The sequence below is a fragment of the Meleagris gallopavo genome, chromosome 1 (genome assembly GCF_905368555.1).
Source record: "Meleagris gallopavo chromosome 1, MGAL_WU_HG_1.1, whole genome shotgun sequence".
Classification (NCBI taxonomy): domain Eukaryota; kingdom Metazoa; phylum Chordata; class Aves; order Galliformes; family Phasianidae; genus Meleagris; species Meleagris gallopavo.
The window spans coordinates 42988713-43014276 of NC_139404.1; the positions used below are offsets into that span (position 1 = coordinate 42988713).

Here is a 25564-nt window from a genome sequence, read left to right on the forward strand (position 1 = left end):
ATTGCCACGGAAAGGAAGTTTCTAAGAAATAGCTGTAGAAAAGAGTAACTGTGAAAGTATATGGGAGGTCAGGAACACATGAATGTCCTGAGAACAAATGACAACGTTTGGTACTGTAGATACATGTACTGAAAGGTAATGAGTGTAATATAGAATCGTGCTGTAATAGCAGGACTCTAACTACCCTCTTAAGAGAGGCAACCTGTTGTAGACGACCTGTCTTTCCTTGAATAGTTTTCAGGTATGAAAATTTATATCATCTGGACCATGACTAACAATTGCTTTTTTGACGGAGGTATTTGAATTTCCACTTGGAGCTGATTGCATATTTTGCTGACATTTTTTATACTCTCAAGTCACAACGTTATGTGTATCCTCTGAAGGAAATGGATTTGGAGAGATGCACTGATGTGGTTGTGCGAGCAATTCCCTGATTGTGAAATATATCATGGTTCAGATGAACAAAAATCTCACTTGCTCACCCTGTCTTGACAAAGAGGAGCAAACAATGAAATCTGCTTTCATCAGGCAAATCTTTTTCTTGAGAGCATTCTTTCCAGGTCACCAAGAACCTAGTACAGTGTGTAACTTTCTTTAAATTTTTCTGAGTTTTTGTTTATTTTGCTTGCGTGCACATATACATTTACATTCTGGCTTGCAACTTACCCTAAAAGAGTTGCTCATTGACAAGTTTTACTTGGTTTTAAGTAGGAAAATATTGACTTTGTAGTAATTCCATGCTCCTTTTCCAGTCTTTTGAGCCATCCTTATTCACAGAGTTCAGAAGTCTTTCAAGTCCTTCACTTTATCGTTGTTGTTGTTGACTTTTTCCTGAAGTCTCAGCACAGAGATAGTGAATTCTTCTCTTGGTCCCAATAATGTTTGGTTGGAATCCTATAAGCACCACCCAGATTCAGTGTCTTTGAGAATTTTTTTTTTTTAAGCACTCTACTGTCAGGTTTTCTTTTAGTTTATCACTAATATTATATTTTTGTAGTCGTTTTGTTAATTATTTCTTTCACACTAACTCCACCACTACCTCTGTTCAGTCCCTGTGAGATCACAGCTGGACTGCTGGGTCTAAGTATGGGTTTCCCAGTACAAGAGAGACATGAACATCCTAGGCTGAGTCCAGTGAAGGACCATAAAAATGATTAAGAGACTGAAACATCTTCAATTTGAGAAGAGGAGGCTTATGCGAACTTTCTCAATGTGTATTAATACAACAAGAAGAGCAATAGAGACAGTGAGTGAGTACTTCGTGGTGTACACTGAATGGAAAAGAGACAGTGGGCACAAATTGTTTAAACATTTAAAAATTTTTTACTTTGAGGACGGTTGAATACTGGACCAAGTTGCCCCAGGAGGTTATTGGTTTTCCATCCTCAAAGATATTAAAAATGCAGCTGGACACAACCCTGAGCAACCTGATGTAGTTGGCTCTGCTCTTACTGGAGGGTTTGGAGGTCTCTAGATGTTCCTGCCAACCTTAACCATTTTGTGTTTCTGAAATACTCCACTGTACTCTCAGATGGTCTTATTTTTTTTTTTACTTCTCATTTTGCATGCCTTCATTGTCTACTTTTCAAGACATGTCAGATCAAGAACATTTGTGTGTACATCACATGCTGGTTCTTACATCAGTGTGATTTGAACTAATCTTTTCTTTGACCACAAGTCGTATCTTGAGAATAGTTAGACTAGAAATTTTCTTTCTTTTACATCTGCTTATGCTCTTAAATTCAGGATTATTTTCCATCAAACTTTCTGGTGCTTTAGAGTGTATGTATCTCATTATTCTAAACAGTTTGCTCTGTGCAGTTTTCTGACTTCTGCATCTCACTGACATTTCATTTTGCTTGTATGTGTTGCCTTGCTAGGTATTCTGACAGGCAGTGCCATAATTGTTGTAAGCTGTATACACACAAATGTGAAAGCATTACTTTGTCCCAGATTCTGCAGTTTCACAGAAGTTCTCTTCATGAGGACTTCACACATTTTTGGATAAAGTAAAATGACTTTATATTACCAACACTATCTAAAACCAAACTCTTATATTTCTGTCAATGTTTTGCCCCTGCAAGGAAGTCAGAGTTTTTGTGCAGGTGACAGAAAATCCCATCTCCTTCTCTAACGGAAGGAAGGGTGCACCAGTTCCATCTGTTTCTTCCATCACAAGCTTCAACTTAAACTGAATAAGTGACTCATTAGGATTTTGCTGAGCTTTGTAGATGTCTTTCTCCATTAAGTTAGTAGAAATAAAGAAAGAAACATTTAAATAAAGTCAGTGGAAACACAGATTTCCTAAAGGTAAAACCTTTGTGAGGTGAATGGCAGAATTTCCAAAGCCTTTTGGCATCCATGGTTTTTGCTTACTCTCTTCTCTCCTCATCAATTCCTTTCTCCTCTTGGCTGTCTATCAGCTCCTGCATTTCGGTGGGAAAATCATTCTCAGTACACTTGGAGACACTGATAACTTATGGAGTTATTTCCACAATGCAGTCCCTTAGAAATGGGACTGACAGGGAGTCTTAGCTCATTTATATGAAAAATTCTTTCTTGAAACTGACCAGAAAACTGACCATAATTGCTTATTCCAATCCCTTGATTTTATTTATTTATTTATTTTGTGTGCATGCTTGTGTGTGTGTGTGTGTGTGATGGTGGGGATTCTTATGCATTAAGCATCTATTTTTCCTTCTGGAAACTCTTAAAAAAAATAAAAATGTGGGTTTCTTTATTTTTTTCCTGATTATAAGCTGACAACTGAGCAATATGTAGAGGAGAACAGGGCCCTCCTGAGCTGTGGCAGCTGATAACTACCTTGCTCTGTGCAGGGCACTCCATAACCCCTGCACTGTGGGAAGTGTCCTTGATTACAGCATGTAAGCCCAGCTTGGTGTGAGAGTTCTGTTCATTAGGGAAGTAGAGCAGCAGTGCTTTCACTGATTCATTTCTATCTCCATTTTTGCCCTTGCATGTAGAGCTAAACTACCTTCATGCTCAAGTAACTGCCATCCTTTTGTCCTTGGAGAGAGCTACAGGTAAATGCATGGAGGCAAAACAAATGGTGAAATACTTGTAAAAGTCGATAAGGTGAAGGGAGGATAACCTGTATGACCACCATGTGCTCACCAGAAAAGAAATAATAAAGTTGTGATAGACTTTCTCTGGGGAAGGGATAGCACATATAATTTGAATGAGTTTATCTGTTGAACCTCTGAAGAAAAAGAAAATGAATTGCTATCCCACAGGGAAAGTGGAGCAATCCATCTCCTCCTCATGGAGCAGGCAGAAATTAAGTACAATGATAACAATGATAATTAGAGATCTTTTAATTGAGAAAAATGCATACATTGACTATTGTGGTTTGACAGCCTGCTCCAGCTTAGTGCAGCAAGAGCCCATAGAACTTGTAAACGTTCTATTAAAGTAAAGTAGGGAGGGATTTGATGCATGAACTTGAAGGGGTTGTTTATACAACAGACTGATATTTGCCAGAATGCATGCTTTCTTCTGCCAGTGATCAAATATTTAAATTACAATTATGTGGATTTCTGATTTGTCAGAATTTAGGACACCTATAATGGGATTTGAAAGGTACATCCTCTCAGCTCTTGCGCTGTTCCTCGGAACTCATCAGGGAGTGTACAACCCTGAAAGCAAAACAGAAAGTTTATAGAGGAGAGAAGAATTGTTTCAGCATCTTTAGACCTGACCATAGATTTGAAATTATTTGTTCTTTCATATCCATGATGTTCAGCCCTTACACTGTGACTATAGCTCCATGTTCAAAAAAGGGATGGTGCAGGCTAAGGGATAAGTAGGAGGTATCTACACCCTGTAATTGAGCAAGGAGGCTCCTGACTGAAGGCAGACTGGGGGTAGTGCACACACTGTATAGTGCAGTCAGCAGCAAGTAGGCTGGGGTTAAAGGCAGGCAATATTCTTCTGATATGACCTAGCTTGCAGCAAATTCAAGCATATTTGGCAACTGAAAGTGGGAAGGAGTATCTCTCTCCAGCATATGCTTCTTGCATGCTATGGTATATCATGAGCTGTCATCATATTTCTTGTGGCTGTGGAGTTCCATTGGGGTCAGATGTGGGTTACCACCATGGCTATTACAGATCCAGCTTGGCTTTCACCCCACTGCTAGCATAGACATGCCCTTTGCTTATCAAATCTTTCACCTGTGTTACACAAACTAAAGACAAGCTATTCAGTTCACTTTCCTCTGTCATGTGTGTGTTCAGTGGATGCTCCAAATGCTGCATTTCAGCTTACAGTGACTTTCTGGATGGCTTTGAAATCTATAACTTTCGAGCCTATTTTTTCTTATTCACATAATTACCTTTAAAAGGGCTCCTCTCAAGTTAGCTGTACAAAATGAAAGAGGACTCTGATCTGACTGTCAGAAAATAGTAGCCTTAGCTTTTGTTTACATGACCGTTTATATCCTCTCCTAAAACCTCTTTATGGTCCTGGGTTTGCTGTGAATATGTGTGTGCTACAGCTTATTAAACATGATAGAAACAGTAAATGGGGCTCATTGCCTTGCCAGCCATCTATGTTCCTTCTGCTTTCCTCCACATGCAGGAAAAGATAGTAGTCATCCCCCACCTGGTACAATTTCCATATCTGTATACTCAGTAGCTTCTTCTTTTTTAATGTATAGAAAAAGAAGATCTATCATGTCAAAGCTACTCATAATGCTACTCTGAATGGCATAATGCTTTGAAATCACCACTGAAGGAAAGAACAGTCTATGCTATTATAAGATGGAGCAAAGCAGTATTACTGGAAAGAGGTAAAACAAACAAACAAAAAAGCCCTCATTGCACACAAATCTCTAACCTACTTTTTGACATTCCTCTGAAGAAGAATGAGTTGTATTTCCACCAGTGGCTGAGGTTTAAAATAAGATCTTTCCTATTATGCTGCTCATGACCTCCTTAGATCTTGTCTCAGTCATAGTGTGTGGAATGAAATGGAGTATTACAGTGTTTGCTCCCAAGGGACACTTGAGTCTTAGTTACCTTTTGAATTAACTAAACCATTTGGAAAGATTAAGCCATTCCCATGCTATTGTGTTTCATCTGGTCATTTTATTGTTTCAGTTAGTGTTCTATTTTTTACTAACTTTGATTGATATTGTTAGGCCTCTCCCTCAATCAGAAGGCAGTTCACCAAGTCAAATTCTTCTTTGCTTTCTCACCTCACTACAGTAAATGGTCATGTCACAACTTGCACACACGTGGATCTCACCATACTCTCTCTACCTTACTGAAAAATGTAGGGTTTTCCTAGGACTGAGGATATTTATAATGTAAGGACTGCTGAAGTTGTCTCAAAATATCTTTGTAACATGTTAATCTCTTTCTACAGAGCAAATGTAGTGGAATCCTTGATGGCATACTATATTGTCTCTGCATTTGAGTATTGGCCCTATGCTCTTTTTCTCAGGTAAGACTATGCTTTGACTCAAAAATGGGAATGGAAGAGATGTAGGCTAGACTGGGTTTGTAAGGCTATTTCACAGCTTTTTTGAAGTAGTGCCATAGCCTGCCTGTCTCATTTGTTCCTATAGCATTCTGAGTTGTCTGCAGAAGCACAGTCTGCTTTCACTGCTCACATCACTTCAGAGCAGTGAAGTGTTACCAACAGAGCAAATTCTTCTGTCTCTTTGTCTGCATCCTTTCTGGCTAGATCTTGGATCTTTCACATTCCTCTGCACAGGAAACCAAACTCGTATAGAATCAAGGAGAGTTGAAATGGCTTTTGTAGAAATTGGGTGCACTTTTTTTCTCCCTTAAACATCCCCTTTTGAAGACACAGTTCAATATCAGGACGCTCGTGTGAAAATCAGCATAAGTATCTGCTTTTTTGTATCCCCTTGGGCTGACAAAGCCTATGGGAAGAAATACTAAGCTGTGAGAGAAAATCTTTTAAGACTGGTGCAGTTGTATTTTCTAGCTGATATAACTGATATTTTGTGCATGTGGGGAGCTTGGCAGCTTAAGAACATTGTCTTTGACTAGTAAGGTGTTAAAATCTAGTGAGCAATTAAAGCACCTGATCATTCAGCAATTACCTTCATTTGATAGGTACATCATTAATAGTGCTTAGGTTGGTGGTTTTTTGGACCCTGGCAACTGGATGGTACATTTATCTGTGGCTGTGCCCCTCATACAGTTATATCTACATTGAAATCTGGAGATCCAGTATGTCTTTAAATTAGCCACCCTGAGCCTGGGAAATGCTCTGGTTGTGGTTAGAGAGAGTAATTTAGTCTGGCAGGAAACAGGGAGAGAATCAAAATAAGGTTTAGAGGGTGCAGGTTTGTGTTATGCAGGTAAAAACAATGGTGTTTCAGTCATGTAAAAATGAAGCCAGAGAGTGTTGAATCAGGCTTTTTTATTTTTAACTATGGGAAGCAGACTCTGAAATGTGTATGGGAAATGCAACAGAATGTGCTAGTGCTCGAGAATCTGCAGAAAACCTGCTTTCACATTTTGGATAGACTGTTAAGGTACGAGAATTAATAGCATTAGCAGCCTCTGAGGAGATACGCAGCTTTCAGATTTCTTAAGTGGGTGGGTGTTAAAGTAAGGTGGATGATGGCAGGATGATTTTCAGCTTGAAAGAGAGCACCGAGAGCTCCAGCGAACAGCTCAAACAGCTTGCTAGCGAGCTGAACAGCAGTGCTAAAGTTAGTGGGGGGAGGAGGAATGGGAAGGGAAAGGAGGGAGAAGAGAGGGATGGAAGAAATAGCTTACTGATTACCATCAATCCTTGACTGAGTGTACTAAAATACATAAGGATGACTCTGTTGATTCAGCTTCACCTGCTGCTGGAAACCTTCTTCCCTGCCCTCCCTCATACCTGATCTCAGTTCTATGCTTAAAGTAAGTGTTAAGCACAAGCGAGAAAACCTGCTGAATATTTTGGGCATTTTCTTCGTGAAAAGTACAAGACATTTTGAGACCGAATTGTCTCCTGGGAAACACCTTTTTCCTTCTCTTTCCAAAACACATTTACCATTTTTTTTTTCTCTCAACATTTATAATCTGAACTCAGGTCAATCTAATTTTAACTGTAAAACCTACCCTGCTTTATCTTCTTTCCTGGCTGCTGTTTGGTAAACTGTTTCCTTTACAAATACAATTCACAATGCAGCAGCAATTACAGTCTTTTCATCCTCTCTATTGAAATTGTGCAGTGAGATATCATCCATTTTGTAGAAGTGCACATTGGTATTATAATGTGAACAAGAAATGTGTCTCGCATTTATTTACAGTTCTCCCTCTACAGAAAAATCAGACGCTGGTGAATGAAGGCTTAAGGTATCAGAGTAAAGAAGATGGTCCTTTTCCTTAGTCCCCCTTTCGTGCTGAGGTCCCTTTTCTAAGCCCTTAGGTGCCCTTGCCTGTGCTCCTGGCCTGCCTTGGGCACTGCTGCAGGCTGCAGCCCATGTCTCAGGCACCTGCTCCCACTGCAGAAAATGGACAGGGGTAGAACACCTAGTAAATGCAGACAGATTTAGTTTGGGATGTAATTTTTTTTTTTTTTTTTAATATTATTATTATTTTGCTGTGCCTGGAAACCACATACATGATAAATCTTTGCTAGTGCACATTCCTCTTATTGCCACCCCCTTCTTGCATGTTAAATGTACTTGTCAAATCCTCCCTTAAACTGAACTGCAGCATCATATGCAGGGACTCTCTCATTCTCCTTTTTTTTTTTTTTTTTTTTTTTTAACCTTTTTTTTGTGTCCAGAAATGACGAGATTTGGGATTTCAGTCCTAATTGAGCTGATAATGTATATTTGCAACCTGGAAGGCCAACCATATCCTGGGTTGCATCAAGAGAAGTGTGCCTAGCAGGTCAAGGGAGGTGATTCTGCCCCTCTACTCTGCTCGTGTGACCCCACCTGGAGTATTGTGTCCAGTTCTGGAGTCCCCAACACAAGAAGAACATAGATCTGTTGGAGCAGGTTTAGAGGAGGGCCACAGAGATGATCACAGGGCTGGAGCACCTCCCCTATGAGGACAGGCTGAGAGAGTTGGGGCTCCAGTACTTGAAGAGGGTCTACAGAAAAGCTGGGGAGGGACTTTTTATAAGAGCAGGTAATGACAGGATGACGGGAAATGATTTTAAACTGGAAGAGGGTAGATTTAGACTAAATATTAGGAAGAAGTTCTTTACTACTGGGAGCCTGGTGACAATGGGCTGCCTGACAGATATGTGAGACAAATGTGAAATCTCAGTGACTGCAGGTACTACATGTGTGCCAGGTCACATTTCAGAAGGAGGATGAGTTCAGGTCCAGCACCTCTAGTTGGGTGGTTCTACCTTGTTCCTGTCAGGAACAACTGAAGACCAAGGGGTGGTTCCATAGGATGGAGCTGGGGGAGAAGGACCCATGACTGTGCTGGGTGGGCTCTTTGCATGGCTTGGTGCCTGGCAGGGACCCACAGTTACCCTAAAGGAGCCATGGGACATGGGGAACACGTGGGGCTGTTCTGTAGCAGGATGTCCTCAGGGCAGTACCCCCATGCCATTATGGCAGTGTTCCCACGCCAACATTGTGGTCAACCTATGACACCATGGTGATGACCCCATGATACATGATAAAGTCTCCCCGCACCACCACGGTGGTCATGCAGTGCCATCATGATAGTGACTCCATGACACACGGGGAGCTCACTCTGAGCTGTGCCCCATATGGCCTGGGGTTATTGCAGAGCCCCATGCTATTCTCTGGCCAATCATCACCTGGGACAGGCGATGCAGTCAGGCTTGTCCTCTCTTGGGCAGTGCTGGCTATAAATAGATCATGCTGAGGAGAGAGGAAAGGGCCACCACAATGCCACGGGGACAGAACCTGTATGGAGAACTCTGGCAAGGCTGGCAGCAGCAGCCTCCCTGCCAGGTTGCACCTCTCAAAGCCTCCTCTGTCTTAGGTAGCTCCCTCTGAGCAGTTGCTAGGTAAAAGCAGGTGTGTCAACTGAAGTAGTGGAAATTTCTATTCATCTTATAAATAGTTGAACAGACCGACTTAGTGAAATGTGAAACGAGCAAACATCCCATCTTATCCTTGGAGGGCAGATCGGGATTCAGTCTATAGTGCTGTCATGTCAACTGTGTCAGCGCTGCTGTTCATGATGCCAACGCTCTATAAGTTATTCATGCGAACACAGCAAACAAAGGTTTAGCTTAACTGAGGGATGAACATTCCTCTACCTGCAGCTTTCTCCACAGCCAGTCGCAAAAAACTCAGAGGTCACTTAATCTGTGGCAGAAATAGATCACACTGTCTTTGGGGTCAGTATGCTTTGCAAGTATAGTAATATGATTGCAGGCAGCCCTAAGGGCTTCTGGCACAGAGCTCTTGGTAGTAAGAGAAAATGTCATTAAAATCCTAAATGCAGCTTGTCTGGTTTACTTGAAATTTGCTAGGGAAAATTATAAATTTCCTCTATCATTATGTTTATACACAAGGCTAATAGAAGGCTTTTTCCTTCTGTTAACCTCCAGTGTTTCTTGACTGAGTACATTGACTCTTGTTCTCCCGTGTCTTAAAACAGATTCCCATCAGAGATTAATACTCTCTGTGAGACTGTGGGAGCTTTTCAGGTCTCTTTTAGTGACCAAAGATTTTCTGCACTTAAAAAGAATTCACAACCTGAATTTGAATCTATACATCAGCTTGGTAATATATTAAAAGGCGTTTATTGTACTATTTCAATCGCAGTCATTTTTAAAGTAAGGAGGTATCTGTGCTACTGCCTAGAAACAGAGGTGTCTGAGCAAGGTTTTATACATGTCAAAGAATCAAGTCATCAGAATCACCTAGCGGTTAAAGCAGAGGGCTGTGTGTGAAGGTATGTAGCTCTCAATTCTGCTGTGAGCACTTTAGCTGGACTGACAAGCCAATCCTTCCTGCATCTTAGATTATCAGATTGTCATTTGGATGCTGAGAATAGCAAGCACAGCGTGTTGTGCTCATGAGATGAAAGGGAGTCTAAGTGCAAGCTTTTACTTTTTTTTTCTTTCCCTTTTATTCTTGTTAGTTAGGCAACAGGATTTTGCCAGCCATGGCTGATCTGAGCTCAGTCTTCCACACAGACATAGGGACACTGTAATGGCCCCAGGTAGCAGTTACTGGCCATTATTGAGAGTGATTCCCTGAAACTGAACCAACATTACACTGGTGTGCAAAGCTGAACACATCCATCCAGCTGAGAGCTTCCTGGTGAATGGCAAGGCCCTGCTTTCGTTGATCCTTGCTCTGTGTAGCTGCTTCCAGGAAGGAGTGGCTTGTGGCAAGCCAAAGATGGGTTCTGTGATGGGGAGCAAAGGAGGTATGCAAGTGAAAACGGAGAGCCACTTAATATTGGATTATGTCTGTGGTGTACTTTTTTTTTTTTTTTTTTTGGTTAGACCTACATTCATAGAGAAAGCAAAATTAGGCTATGTCATGTTGGCTGTTATTTTTAACTCACATTTGCCTTTAATGTGATGGCATAGAAGCAAAAGGCACAGGAAATCAAAATTAAGACATGTGAAAGCGCTCAGCACAGAGGTGGTGCTTTGCCCCTTAGCACGCGATGCAGACTGTAAGTGAGCTTCCTTACCTTTCTGGGAGACAAGTAAATAAGCAGAGCAGTCATATTTAGCAGATGTAGGAAACATGAAAGCCTATAGCTACAGCATGAAGGGGGAGGATAAACAATTTGTAAGTACTTGTAAGTGATGATGGCACAGCTCTGAGCTGCAGTCCTAATTTACTGCTCTTTGCTTGTCTCTTGCCAGCATATTTCAGAGCCATCATTTTTTGAGCTCTCTGCAGTCTCAGACACATGCCAAGGGCTATGTTGTATAAGCCACACTTGCAGTTCTGAGAGCATACATGAATAGCCTCACTAAAGCCAGTGGGATGCTTTGCATAAATACTCACTTTGTGAGTGAGCACATAGCGTAGTACTTAGGAGGTGATCCACTTAGCCACAAAATGTACCAAATGCATAAAAATACAACTACTTTTTCTATAGAGCTGCTGTAGTTCATTGACCTCAAAAGTCCTTGTTTTTGTCATGATAAATGGCTAGCTCCCAAGAGCAGGCATTGCTGTTATGGAGTACAATCTGATACAGAATGGCAAACAAGGGTTTACTTGATGCATAGTATCATAAATGAATTCATTATTTTAATACTGCCTTTTCTACTGGTATAATCAAGCACAGTGTTCTTCATTGTGCAGATAAATGGCTGATTTGAACTTTCCATATGCATGTTAATACAGTAGTTCTTAAAGTGTTATGTGGTCTCATTTATTTAGAAGCAAGAAGCTACTTCTTGACAGGATTCCTTATTACCTGAATGGAAGGATAAAGATTTTTTGAGCAACTGTGTGCAGATCAAAGGTGCTGTTCGTACTGTACCTAAGTATTTGTGAAGTCTGGGAAATGAATTGTTATGGGAAATGTATTTAACTGTGAGAGAATATATATCTTACAGCAGGAGAAAGGAAATGTAGTTTCCTTCAAACTTCAAAGGGAGGAAACTTTAAAATGAAAACTAACATACATCTTCACATAACACTTCAGATTTTATGTCTCCTGCCATTGTATAACCTTGCATCAAAGGATACTTGGGTTATTACTTGAGGGTAGCCAGTGGCAAGGACAGCTATGGAGGGAGTGAGAAAAAGAAGCTATCAAAAGGATCTACAATTAGATAAAATGAGCAAGGGATAGAATAAATTTTACTTCCCTGTATTAAACATTTATTGATGAAGAGCAGTCCTAACAAGCTGCTTAGACATGTGTGACATACTTACTTAAAAAAAAAGTTCATAAATATTCATCTATTACCAGAGTGATACTTTGCACTGCTTTATTGTGCTTGCACATTGCATGGAATTTGCTTCCCACTAGAATTCATGAAACTTGTTGGACACAGCTTCTTTCAAGCAAATGTTGAAAGATACTTTTGAAAATACTTCATCTATAATAATTCCTAAATACTTAAGATTTCGTCAGAAACACATATATCCACTTGGCAGGTTCTGAAAAAGAATAAGTTACTCAAGGATGTGGCTCGTTTGTATAATATAACTATGAGTAAAGTTTTGAATATTCAACATCCTCAAAAAGCCACTCTGTGCCACAGATTATTCAAAGAATAAAATTAGAGTAATTTTGAATACTGAATGAAGACTGCAGCATGTGCATGGGTAATTGGAGTAAAGAAAAGAAGAAGTAATGTTCATTTAAGATATCATTTACTAGGAATTGTTTCATAAGTTAATTGTTTGCCATCTTTTATCTTCTATATTACTCCAGCTTGTTCTCTGGTTATATATTTTGTTGTTAAAAGCCGTGAACAGCAACTTAAGATAGATATAGGTACTCAGAAATCACCTAGTTAGTACATTCCTTAAATGATTTTTATGGTTGCTTAATGAAAACCAAAGTCATGAGTAGCTACATAGCACCACATAATTTGATTTATGCTTTTGTGTTAACCCTGGACAAGACATAAAGCTTATGCATACCTGCGTGAGAGAATCCTTCCCTTTCTACAGATGTTACTTATTACATAAAAATATAGACTTGTCTTATATCTTTGGAGTTGAGTCGGTGAGCAGTAGCAGCATTACTTAGCTCTCTGGCTCATGAGAGATGTTACTATCTGAAGACTTTTTTCTTCACTCCTTCTCTTTGCACGGTACTATAGCATCTTGGCCTGAGGTCATGGAAAAAGAGAAGAAAAGGGACTCCATTTACAGTGCGCAGCAAACTGTGTATCTGTGAGAAGAGGGTGTTTTGACAGCCTAGCTGGCACTCGCTAACATGCAGTCAGTTCTCCACCTGCAAATCTCTACAATAAAAATGCCCCAGCTATAACACTGCAAAGCTTTAGAGCACATCAGATGCCAAGCAAGTTTGATTTTGCCTTCCATGATTCGACAGGAATCTGCAAGAAGCATCTGTTCAGTATGCTTCTCTCTTGAGACTTTTTGTTTGCAACCTCCCACCTGCTCACAGGAGAGGCTGTGGTGTTTCCTTAACACCACTTTATGTCTCTTTCTGGACCATGAGAAATTCCCCTTCTGGAGATCTCAGCTAAGACAGAGCTCTGTTGAGATTTGTGGCTTAGCATAGAAAGGACAGAAAAAAGGAGATATCATGCTGCTGTACAGTTGTTTCCTGACTAGCCTTGCCACTTCTGGAAACTAGGACAAGTCAGACCAGGCACTAATACAGATCAGAATTGTAATACATCCTCATGGAGCTCCTAGATCTGCTGCTGAGCAGCTGCAAGGGGAGCCAGATCAAAGGCAATGAGTATTTGCATGCTGCTGGGGATGGGAAGCCATGCTCCACTGAGAGGCAGCTGTCCATGCTAAAGAGGATTCAAGTTTTGAGGAAACTGCTTCCTTTGAATTGCTTACATCCTGATGATATTGTTCCAAAGCTTTAGAGGACATCTTTAAATCTGAAAACCCTTCTCTGGGGTGCTCTGAAGGAGAAGGAAGTCAAACACTCAATTGTTTTCACTGCAACGTTTTTTAGTGCTCACTGATGACAGCAGAATTTTGTGAAGTAGCTGCTTTTTTCTGAAATCAAACAGAAATTTTATTAATGTAAAAAGAACAGAGCTTTCCCTATTTTTTTTTTTCTCTGATAGCATGAAAATTACATTGCTGTAGGCTATGCACAGAAACCCCTTAGCATGTTCTCTAAAATAAGAACCCAAGCTTACAGTAGTTATTTGTGTTTGAAGAAGGATACAACTCAATCTGTGTCATATCAAAGGATGGCCAAAGTTGTCACTGTGTGAACAGAATATGTTGGTTTTGGCAAGTATATGTACAAATAACTGGCCATATGTAGCAGTTCTATTTCTTGAAATGACCTTGGAAAATAGTTCAGATATACCATGGGATGTACTCTTTATGGTGGTCAGATCTGAGGTGTAACTCTGTTCTCAGCATTCAGATTGAAAGCCACCCTTTCACTGTTTATCTCTTACAGCATGGGCAGGATATGTGGTTGCCCAGGGAGTGGAAACACAGGAGTCTGGGAATAACACTGAGGATGGTAAAGTTTTGGCACTTGGTAAAAATAGAATTATTTGGTTAGTTTTATTTCTTCTTCTATACTGAGTCATAAGGAATGAAAAAATAGTGCCTCAGGGCCACTTCCTGCTGTAATTATTTAACGGTCATCTCAGGAGTTATATGTTTTTCCATTATATCAGGTCTTTTTTTTAAACAGCTGCACCCTACGTACTCTGATGCCTCATGAACTCTGTGCCTGGCCTATCTTTCTGGCAAGCATTCAAACCATTAGAAATTATCAGTACTTCTGGTAACCTGATGAAATTAATGCTGATGTTTGCTATCTTTATTGGTTTTGACTTATCGCTTCACAAACCGTTCCACAGAAGAGTGCAAACAATGGGAAATAGCACTAAAGTATCCTGATACAAGGATTTTGTGGATAAAATGAGCCAAGCTGCAGCTACATATTCATCTACCATTTGTTAGGGTAGAGTAAAACTGAACAGTGAACTGACGGGTAAAGACCTATCAACAACACGACAGAAGTGGGTACTCCTTGTAAAAGTAATTCACAATTTTCTGTCCTTGTTGGAATTGACACAATTTGATAAAACACAAGCACTAGGAAAAATCACCAAACAATAAATGGATTATTAGAAATAGCATTTTTTTCATTCTTGCTGCATGCGTTTCTACCTTTGATGTTAGGAAGCACTGTTTCTTATGTTGATAACAAAGAAATTCTGTCTGAGAATAAATATATAAAAAATGTAACCTATCCCAGACTTAGATTTCCTTCCTGTTATTTTCCTAAATGTTTCTCCCCCCTCCTTTTTAGAAATGCACAATGAGCCTTTAAAAAGTGGAGCCGCTTTCAGAATTGCTATCGTCATCCAGATCAATTTGGAACAACGTCCTGCCTCCCAATCTATTTTAATTTCAATGTACACACTCTACTGGCTGGCTGCCAGCACGGAGCTCAGGAAATGATTAGTACCCATTTAGTCACAGGCACATAGACTTCCCTGGGATGGTAGGTTGGAGTTGCTTTAATATCACCAAACTTACTGCACATTTATATGTTTGCTAACGTCACTCAGGGTGATATTTATATGCTGAGTGTAGGAATGACACATGGAGGGAAAGGACATAACTTACACATTATCTTCAAGAGGACTGAAGCTCTGAGTCTTTTTTGCTTGCCCTGAGTTGATAGCCTTCCACCTCAATTAACTGTATATAACATGAATAGAAAATAAGGTTGGACTAATCTGTTTTGAAAGAAGCTGGCCGTAGCCAGATGCTGCAAATTCCAAACAAATATCTTAGGAACTAGTTATGATAAATATCTGACATGCTTACTGGATACTGAACGTATCTCTCTGTAGTTAAAGAGTACAACACAATATGCAAAGGAAATTGTCTGCATGTATTAATTTGCTTGCTTTAAAATATATATATATATATATATATTATTTGCTGACTTTCTGGGAAGATTTTTTTTTTTTTTTTGTGCTCATCTGGGGTATTTACAGAAAAAGGATGAATTTGCAAGATTTTTGTGTATAATTAAATATTATATCCTACTCTACAATTACTTGAATATTGGATGTTTTGCAAAAGCTGAATCTGAAGTCAGGGTAATACTTTCCAAAGTGGTTTGAATTTTTTGCTGTTTCTATGACTGGCATGCCAGATAGTCCAGTGATGTTAAAAACATCAGATTTAGCATAACCTTGTACAGAAGCTGGTAACCTGCAATACAGACAACCCCAATAGCGAAGTTTAACAAATAACTCAGTTTTCTTCATTTGTGCTCACAAGCCTTTGAAAGACCAATTACTTGTTTAAAGAGTGATTATGGTTGTTTAACTACTACTGTATGCAAGGAAGGTCTTTGTAATTAACTCAGGCTTGTGTAAAGTATTAAATGCTCAATGACAAAGTTAAAAACACAGTCTTGTTTTCACCATTGCTAACACAAACACATTTTTTATGTAGGAATGACATCTGTGCCAGATCCTTAGGTGCCCTGTGTTTACAAAACAGGAGATTATTTTGAGCCTCTTCTCAGCTTCTCAGTCCTCTAGTCCCACAGTAGAGCTGGTGATAACAGACTGTTATGGGGTCACCCACTGTATGGACACTAATGACTTTTTTGCTTCTTTTCCCCATTACAGCAGTCCTTGCTCATACCTATGTTGTGGTAGCCATGCAGATCCTCTTTATAATGCCTCCCCTAGACAAGGAGATTTTCTTGAAGGAAAGTTGTGTGGTACTTCTAAACCATTTGTAGTTGAGGATCATCTCAACAAGAGCAGAGTGAGCCAGAAAGGTGGAGCTTTGTTCCTCTGATCAAGATTCCTCGCTGATGTCTAAACACCCAGGTACAAAAGTTAACAGAGCAGTCACCAAGCACCCCATCTATGTGAAGCACACGTTTATCTGCTTTTATTTTTGTTGTGCTTTTCAATGGATGCTGTCTTCTAAAAGGCACTGCACAAGGACTGCTCCTCGCAGCAGCCTCCCTCTGCTTGGGTGAAAGGGAGGGAATGTGCAGAATGGATGGTGGTATCTCTGTTAACACAGAGAAAAAGGCCATGATGAAAAGAAAAGGATCAAAGAAGGGGTTCACAGCTCAATATAGCTCAGTGCTGGCTGTGTGCAGAGATTCATGGTGGGATCATTTCCCTTGCAGGTCTGTGGCGCAATGTCTGCAGGTGGAGTGGTTGCTCTCATTCCTGTCATTAGGAGGAATAGAGATTTCTAGAGCACAATTCATAAGATTTACTTTAGACATTATGGCCTGAATCAGTCTAAAAGTGCCTGAATCTGTTGAGGAGAGCCCAAGGAGCCTTGTATGAACATATGCTTCTACATAATAGATGTGTAAAGTCAATGAAATTACTCCTATGCCTGATTAGGGATTCCATATCCCTGTTTAGGGAATAATACAGGCAACTACTTAATAAATTATTAATTTGTTTGTTAAAATGCTTAACTAGTTATTTCTACTAGGTGGTAGAGAAGTTTCACTTTCAATTGTCCTGATTTGACATTACTAACGTGAGGCTGTTTTTTGAAAATTAGTATTTGGTAACATTATAACTCTGATCTTACTGTGTCCATAAAATGGTTTAACTAGAAATAAGTTCCTAAAGTTTTGACCAATGAGTACAGGTTTCATAAGCATTTGTAAATTAAATTAGGAATAGAGACAAAATGTCAAGAGAGACCAAAAACAAGGAAAAACACTAGTAAATATCCTTTTTCATGTTTTTAACAAACCAGGAAAAAAAAAATCAAGTACAGAATTGCTCTGAATGTGACTTTTTTTGGGGAATTTACTTGATAATAAATGCTAATAGATGTTAAATTTACATCTCGCTTTCTTCTGAGTAAAATATTTTTTTTAGTACTTCAGAGATTGATTTCGAAGAGAGAATCTAATTAGAATCAGATGTTTAACTATTTCTAACTCCACATTATTCTTAAGGTCTACTGATGCTAACTAGTTTCAAGTGTCCAAATTCACTTGCCAGAAGCAAAAATAATTTCATACATCATTTTTTTCCCTTTTCTGCAAATCAAAGAGGGTGGCTGAACTGATGCCTTCTCTGAAGGGGGTTGAATATCTTTGTGACCACAGCCATGTCACAGGACATGAGATGTTCTGTTTGTCAGATCTGATACTGACACCTGGGGGCTACTGCTGCTTGAACCTTAGCTTGTGCCTAAATGTCACCTGTGAATAACTGCTAATTAAATCGCACTTTAAAAATTATTTTGCAATCACGATAGCAGGAATAAATGAACACAGGCTTTGGAGTGTTTTTATCTCATAATACATAACTTCTAAAATATTGCACGAAGTTATACTTCTGGCTCCCTCACATGTCAGGTTTTTTTTGTCTTCTTTTAATGAATAATCACAAGGACACAGCATATTGACAAATATTACCATTAGAGAATAATTAGACAAAAGCAAAGTTCTTGTTTTCTCTGGGAAAGGATATGTATTTTAGGAATGGAGTAGCTGAGATACAATGAGCTTAACACTCGTATCTACACAGGGATGTTTGTGTTTTTCTAGTATTGGTCTGTGAGTCATCACATCCTAAATCTAGTAATATGGTTAAATTCCAGGGTTATCTTGTTTTTTTTTTTTTCCTCTTCAACAGAGACATGAAAATTTCCTTGAATGCTGTATTCTCCAAGGTCAGCAATATGCAGTTTTCTTTCAGTGATCACGGAAGGAAAAACATTCCTGGCCTTTAAAAATACGTATTGTCTAATACTGGATCTGCAAAAGAAGCATAATGAAATCTGTGTGCACTACAAAAGTTGTTTTGCATTTGCTATTTAAAGACAAGCTAAGTCAATGATAACATTTTTTTTTTAGATGCACAGGAATGCCTGTGAAATAGAAAACACTATACAAAACCAGCACTTACGGGAAGATGACTTCAGTTTATACACTGGTCACCAGCAGAGATAAAATATCTAAAGCTACTCTGGCCTCATGCCTTTTAGTGTACATCTCTATCCCAAAATGAATAAAAACTTTGTTTTTCTGTTCCTTGTTTATTCTGCTGAGAAAGAGCCTGGAGGGCTCCTGGAAAAGTTGTACAAACAAATAAAACTCAGCAGTATTAATTCTAATTTAAAATAGGATTGCTAGTTCATCTGCTTACAAAACCTCAGAGAAAGTTTTCCATGGATGTATCATTTTTTGAGGGTACTTCTCAAATATGCTTGTAAGAGGAGGATGGTAAGCTTGTGTACTAGTAATGTTCTCATTGACTGTTCACTTAAAAATTACACACATCTGGTGCTTTGGTGATGTGAGCAAAACTCTACTAACACTTAGTACCAATAACAAATAACTTTCTTGAGATGTCTGGTTGTTTCCCAAATATGAATTAAAGAAACAAGGTCTAACACTTTCCCCCAATTACTTTTGAGCTTGTAATTAATTCCATATGGGAAGAACTGTGTGGTGGATTGGGGTAAATAAAGTGCTAATAAAAACAACTCTAATTTCCTGCCAGTCACAGTTTTCATTCCGTTATGCACCAGTGGTCATTCCAGAGGTCATTACCAGATCTGCAGCCATGTCCCCTGAGGCTTTGGTCCTGACACATCTTTCAAAAGAAACAGGACAGTGGATGTAGACAAGCAGATTGGTTACACAAAACAAAGTACAGCTTCATAAGGATCACAACCTGTGGGTCTTCTTGTAGATTAGTGCCATGTTTTTTACTGTGTACCATGGAAAAAGACATGGATATGGCATTTCTAGTGAGGTAATAAATAATTCCTACAGTTTCTTATTTTGGGAAATATTTCTGACTAAATGCTGAGCTTGATTAAAATGCAAGTCCTCCTGTATCCCACATTAAAGTTATCTTAAACATTCTCATTGCCTTAATGAAGTTGAAATCAAGCCTGTAGATTGGCACCTCAAAGGAAAATGTGGGCACTACAATAAAATGATGTGGGTGAACCAGTAGGTGTCAGATTGCTGAGTCCATAATGAATAATTATCTCAGCATAATTATGTGTGCTGTATTTCAGACAAGATGTAAAAACTGAGGTCCTTTTGTCTCCTGGTAATTAAAAACACATCTCTGATGTGATTTCACATTACAAAAGAGTCTCTCTGCTAGAGTACATGGTCTGCCAGTGGTATCCAAGGTTGGATAAGGAACTATTATACTGATAATTAGCATTGGCTATCCTGTATAATTTTTACTTCCAGCAACTCATTTTTTTTTGCATTTTCAGTATATGCACTTATTTTGTAGAATTAGATTGCATATCTTGATTTTATTCACAATGTCCATTAAGTTCCTATGTAATATAAGAGTAGGAAATAAATGCATCATCATCAGGATTTCTTAGTAAAGCAAGCTAACAAACTTGGTTTTCAAGAAATATTGCAAACTTAAGCATACTATATTCTCTTGAAGAAACATTAAAAGGGAAATATATGTATATATATATATATTTTTTCCATAGAAATGCTTCTGATCTATTTTATTACAAAAATGGACATCTCATTTCAAGATGGCTTTCAATTTCTATAAGTTATGGTAGATTTTTGGAAATTGCTCCTTGGCTTAGCCTTGGAGATATTATGGGAAATTGGATGTAGGATGCTAATTTCTCCTGCCCTATCCAACTTCTTCATTGTGTCCTCTTGGATTTGCTAGGTGCCAACACAATTATTTAGAGTGGAAGAGTCACAAGAGAGCAAACATCAAAGAGGTATAACTGTTACCACTTTTATACACCTAACCCAGAGAAAACAGTAAAATCTGGACTTCTGACCTGTGGCCCAGAGGCAAAATAGCCATTGTGCACAGAGAAAAAACACTTTTTGTGTAATTCAGTAATCAGTAATAATTGATTTGGTCTACATATAGTCTGCATCTGTGCTACCTCAAAGTGTGGATTTGGGATCAACATATATATATTTCTTTGGTAAAACTGAAGGAGAAAGGGACAGAAGATATGAAACCCCTACATTTGATATCAGTTGCAGAGTCTGAAGTTTGAGACAGAATCTATCTGATCTCTATATCTTCATCCTTGAGACAAGAACAAACAGGAGAGGATTCCTTTAATCATTCAACATCTGGGAAGAATGAAGAAGAATGGCTTGACCATTAAAGTGGTAACTATGAGATGAGAAGGAAGACACTAATGACTGAAATCCTAGAAAAAAAAATGGCCTCATACTTAAATTCAGACAACAAAAATCACACAAGACTCATAGCATGGTGCATTTGCTTTGTAACACTAATTAATGAGGTTGTTTTCAGCAAAACAAATGATTTCTCTTGGCTGAAGCTTGACTGATGGTGAATGCAATTTTGTGCTTATTGAGACCTTCAAATTCATCACGAAAGCCCTGCCTTTGGTTAAATGTTTTGATTAAGAAGGAAACTTGAGGCACTTGAACATCCAGCAAATGTTTTGAACTGTTTGGACAATATGTTTGGCCAAAATATGTATATTCAGGTTCTGATCCCACTACTATGGTGTAAATACCGAATAATGAAATAAGAAATTATGTCTTTATTAAATTTCAGTGCATCTTCTGGGCTGGTAGAAGTGTGGAATCAGGTCTGGCAGCAGGTGCAGTCTGCAGTGAGCCTCCCCTGGGGCTCAGGTGTACCCTGCACTGATTGAGTTGCCAGACCCAGGCTTGCCATCAGACATCATCAAAATAAAGGGATGTGTCATGTGCTGAGAGAGCCATGGAATAAGGCAGTTCTCAAGCAGGAGGCAGAGATGTTTTTTTCTCTTGAGTTTGCCAAGTGCATTTACACATGGAGTTCTTGGCCGCCACTTGTGCAGACTTCCCTCGGAAACATTTTCCATCTGTCATACTCACATGAAAAAGAAACCCTGGAGATTCCACCCCCATTTCTGAAACGGAGCCTCTCTGTGTCTCTCAGAGCTTTCAGAGAGCCCTTTATTAAAGAGATAAGGAGGGGAGGAAAAAAAGGCAGACAAGAACTTTCAAACTAGGAGCTGCGGCCAGCTGGATCACAAATGCCTAGGATGGCAAGGAGAAAGAGATTCAGTTTCACCTTGACTCCTTGTTTCATCCACCAGCAATTCTCCCTTTATCTGCAGCACTCTAAGCTCCAGCAGCTGCTCCATCCGGACCTACTAAGAATTAAGAGTCTCCTTATCTGTGGAGGACAGTCAGACAAAGTACAGCCAGAAATTCTTGATGCTGCCTTCTACTATACTTAGAACTGCATGTAAAATGTCAGCCACCTTCTTTACAGAAGTAGCAGAAAATTCTCTTTTAATATGTGCCCTAACAACATCTTATCTTTTAATACTATTACTGGCACACTTTTACAGTAAAATGACTCAAAAAATAATCACTGAAAAAGTACTCTGGGAGTATCGGCCATCCTAAGCCTAATCAGTAATGACTCGGGGGAAATATATAGGCCTATTAAGTCCTCGTTCTTCTGAATAGTAATTTTTTAATAAATAAACCTCTGGCTTACCCAGCGGTTGTGATTTTCAGAAGATAAACTTTGTTACAAGACTTCGCAATTTGTAGAAGACCTCCACAGAAAGCAATGAAAATGGGGCATTAGATGGCAAGAAAGCCAATTGGCCTTACTTTTTTTTTTTTTTTTTTTTTTGAACAAAGAGGGTCTTTCTTGAATAGAATTTCCTTGATTGAAATCCCTACTTCACATGCCATGTGAAAAGAAGCTGTACATTCAGAAAAATTGAATAGAAAGTCCTATTTAAAATTTTGGCTGCTGTTCCTATCACGGATAGGGAAAGTCTGAAATTTCTATAGTATTTTAGTTGTATTTTGGGGGCGTTTAAAATTATCGTTAAGAACATTAGGAATAAGTCTCTCTCTTATTTTTCTGAAGGTTTCTTTTGCTTCCCCCATTCCATACAAGCCCCTGCCTTTAAGGCACTGAAAACAACAGGTAAGCACATTTTCCATGTGGGCGTAGGGACTGCCACACATGAGCTGAGCTTCTCCAGCTCTCCTGCGTGACACTGCTTGGTGTGCCAGGCTGTGGCGGGGCTGCCAAGGCTTCACGGTGACTCACTACAACAGGAGGCACGGTAAGCGGGTGCACTGACAAAAATGCAGGTTTATCGAGGGTAAAGAAAACAAGTTATTCAGGGAGAAATGATCCATAACCACTTGCTATTAAAGCCTTTAAGAGTTACTCGCACAAGAAGAAAGGAAATGCATAAGAAATTTAACTTTCTGGTTTGTTCTCAGAACAAGAGTGAGTCAGGCCAAAATTATCTTGGGATCCGAAGCACACAAGAACTGAATATACTCTTCGGTAAGCCTCTTGAAGGTGTTTGTATGGAACTGAATGCCATTATTGATTCATTCTACATTGGGGAAAAAAAAGGAAGGGGTGGGCTGGGGAACAAGGAGGCATCCATGTGAAAATTTCATTTTGTTTGAGAAGACAGAAGATAGGATATGAACTGGAAAAGTTCCTTCAAGAGCTTCTCCCTCGTGTAAAAATGAATACGTATCTGATGACACCACTGTTAATAAAAAACATACAAGCATGTATATTTGCAAGTACTCTCAGCTTACCCAAACCACCCCTGTTTCAGAGCTCATCATGGTCTACTTCAATGCACATCTTTTCAAGTATTTCTGTACAATTGTTGCTGCCCTCTGTTATCCAGCATCCTTGCCTCACCACAGAGGAGTCTGCAGTTCAGTTTTGGTTTGCAGGGACAAGGGAAAGAGCAGCACAAAATGGCAAAAAACAAGATGAATCTTGCAGTGCCCTCTGATCTCCGCAGGCTGCTGCTTGCCAGCAGTAACCCTGAGCAGAGAGCAGATGTGCACGCACAGCTATGTATTGCCAGTCTCTCTCTTCTCCCCTGCAGCCATCTTTGTCTTGCCAGCTATCCTAGCACCACAGGAAGATATTTCTTGTTCCTGGGCCTGCGGAAAGGAGGGGATAAGGGAAGGAAGAAGAGGCTGCTGCCAGGTTGTGGGGGCAGAGTCATTCTGCCAGATAATTGCCCTGCTGAGCCCAGCCCATCTCTGGGGAAGCCCTTGGCCACAGATGAATGTGGGCAATTAGATGGGATGTGTCATCCTGAATGTGCCTGATGGTCAAATTGCTGTGGCACTTGCCTATATACTCTAACACAGCAAATGATAGATTCCTGCTGATCTCTCAGAACTCTGGGCAGAGCAGGTTGAGACACAGAAATTCATCTATATTTGCACAGGCATTTAGATATGTGAAAGGTTGGTGCCATCTTACTCTGGGTGCCAGAAGAACTTATTACGGTCACAGTGCTGTGGTTCATCATGTTTATATTCTAATATCCTGCTCTTAATGCCTAATAACATTCAGAAATGGTTTCCATCCAAATGTAATTTTATTTGGAAAGTTTGAACAAGAATGGCTCTGATTTCTTTTTTATTTCATTTTTATTTACTTTGAATTTGAGGAGGATGGGAAAATCACATTGTTTTTAAGTAAAAAAAAAATAATAATTCAGTTCTATGCTTTAGTCATGGTCTGATGAGAAAAGGATTAGAGTCAGACTAAATCCACCTGTTTTATGTGGGGGCATGCACAGGGAGAGGCACCAGCAGTCTTTCATCAGAGCAGCTCTGACCTCTGTACTTTACAACTTCATTTGTATACATAAACCGAGTCAGGACAAAAAGTATATCTGCCAGGAAGAATAAAAGGTGTGAGGTCAATATGAGAAAACAGGAGATGTGGGTGAAGAAAAAAAGCGTGATGTGCAGTAACTTGGGATGTTCTCTGAAAAAGATAGGAAGAGAGAACAGAAAGGTGAGTTAATCATATATCTAATCCAAAAGGCATTACTATATTTTAGTTGTTTCTCATTCTTCTCACCATTTTTGGTTGTTAAGTTGCCTCTGGAAAGACCCTAGGTATCATTTCTCACTTGATTCCTATCAGTGTCTTTCTGTCAGCCCATGGCTAGTGCTTTTATGTGCCCTGACTAAACTCCTTGCAATGCTTCTCCATAGGCCACAGGGATGTTACTCAGACAGGTATTTTCTTCAGGTTGCCAGCATCACCTGCACTGACAAATCCATCAGGGAGCAGAGAATGGCATTTTGTTTAACTGCTCATTCTTTTGCACGGTGCTTCTTGGAATGTGAATGCTTGTTTTTTATTTGTTCTTACAGAAAACAGGGCAGATAACAATCTATGATGCTTTACAGCCTTTAGTGAGCACAGAAGAGGCTGTGTGAGACATTTCAGTGCTTTTTGCCAGGCTCTGTTGGTGCCATTTCCTAAATGTTGGTGTGCTGGTTCCAACCCAGCACTGCAGATGCTGCTCAGCAATGTGACTGATCTCACCCTGCTCTGTGCAGTGCCTCCTGCTGCTGCTGACTCGACTTCGGTAATGGCTCATATTAAACTCTTTTCGTACATTTTCTCACTTGTATACATGGGTTTCCCACTGGGTATGAGTGTTGTGTCATAGTTGGAGTGACATGATTTGTTCCTCAAACGTGTTTCTCTCTTCTCTTTCAGCTCCACGTGACCAGAGTCAGCCGTGTGCTTTCTGCCCTGACTTCTCTGACTTAACCTTTACTGACTCACCGTGGTCCGTGTGTCACACAAACCCTTCAGCTGCCATTCGCAACATCATATTTGGGGTGGAGGACCATGTTAATGACTTTGCCTTACGCTTGCACCCACAACCAGCAGATATTTTCTCTAGTTCCCTAGCAAATCACTTACACGCTGTAATTAACTGGGAGCCTATGAAGAGCAGCACCTTTGTGAAGTGGGATATTTCTGATAGTAAATGTATCTAATTGTGAAATCCTACATTGTATCACTGTCTCTGATGCAGAGAGAAGAAAGTTATGTCTTTAGAACTTGTTATTTCCAGAGGTTTAATGAGACATTTCATTTATTTTTATTTTTGCCAATATTTCACAGTTTCAGA

At 39.5% G+C, this 25564-nt stretch overlaps 1 long non-coding RNA gene across 1 annotated transcript; it reads left to right on the plus strand.

The window, feature by feature from the left end:
- Positions 1 to 5236: 5236 nt before the first annotated feature.
- On the plus strand, positions 5237 to 25546 carry LOC146545268 (uncharacterized). The gene is made up of 4 exons (XR_014883005.1): positions 5237 to 5295; positions 5389 to 5466; positions 22863 to 22929; positions 25144 to 25546. It is a non-coding gene; the product is annotated as an uncharacterized LOC146545268 (long non-coding RNA).
- Positions 25547 to 25564: the final 18 nt, after the last annotated feature.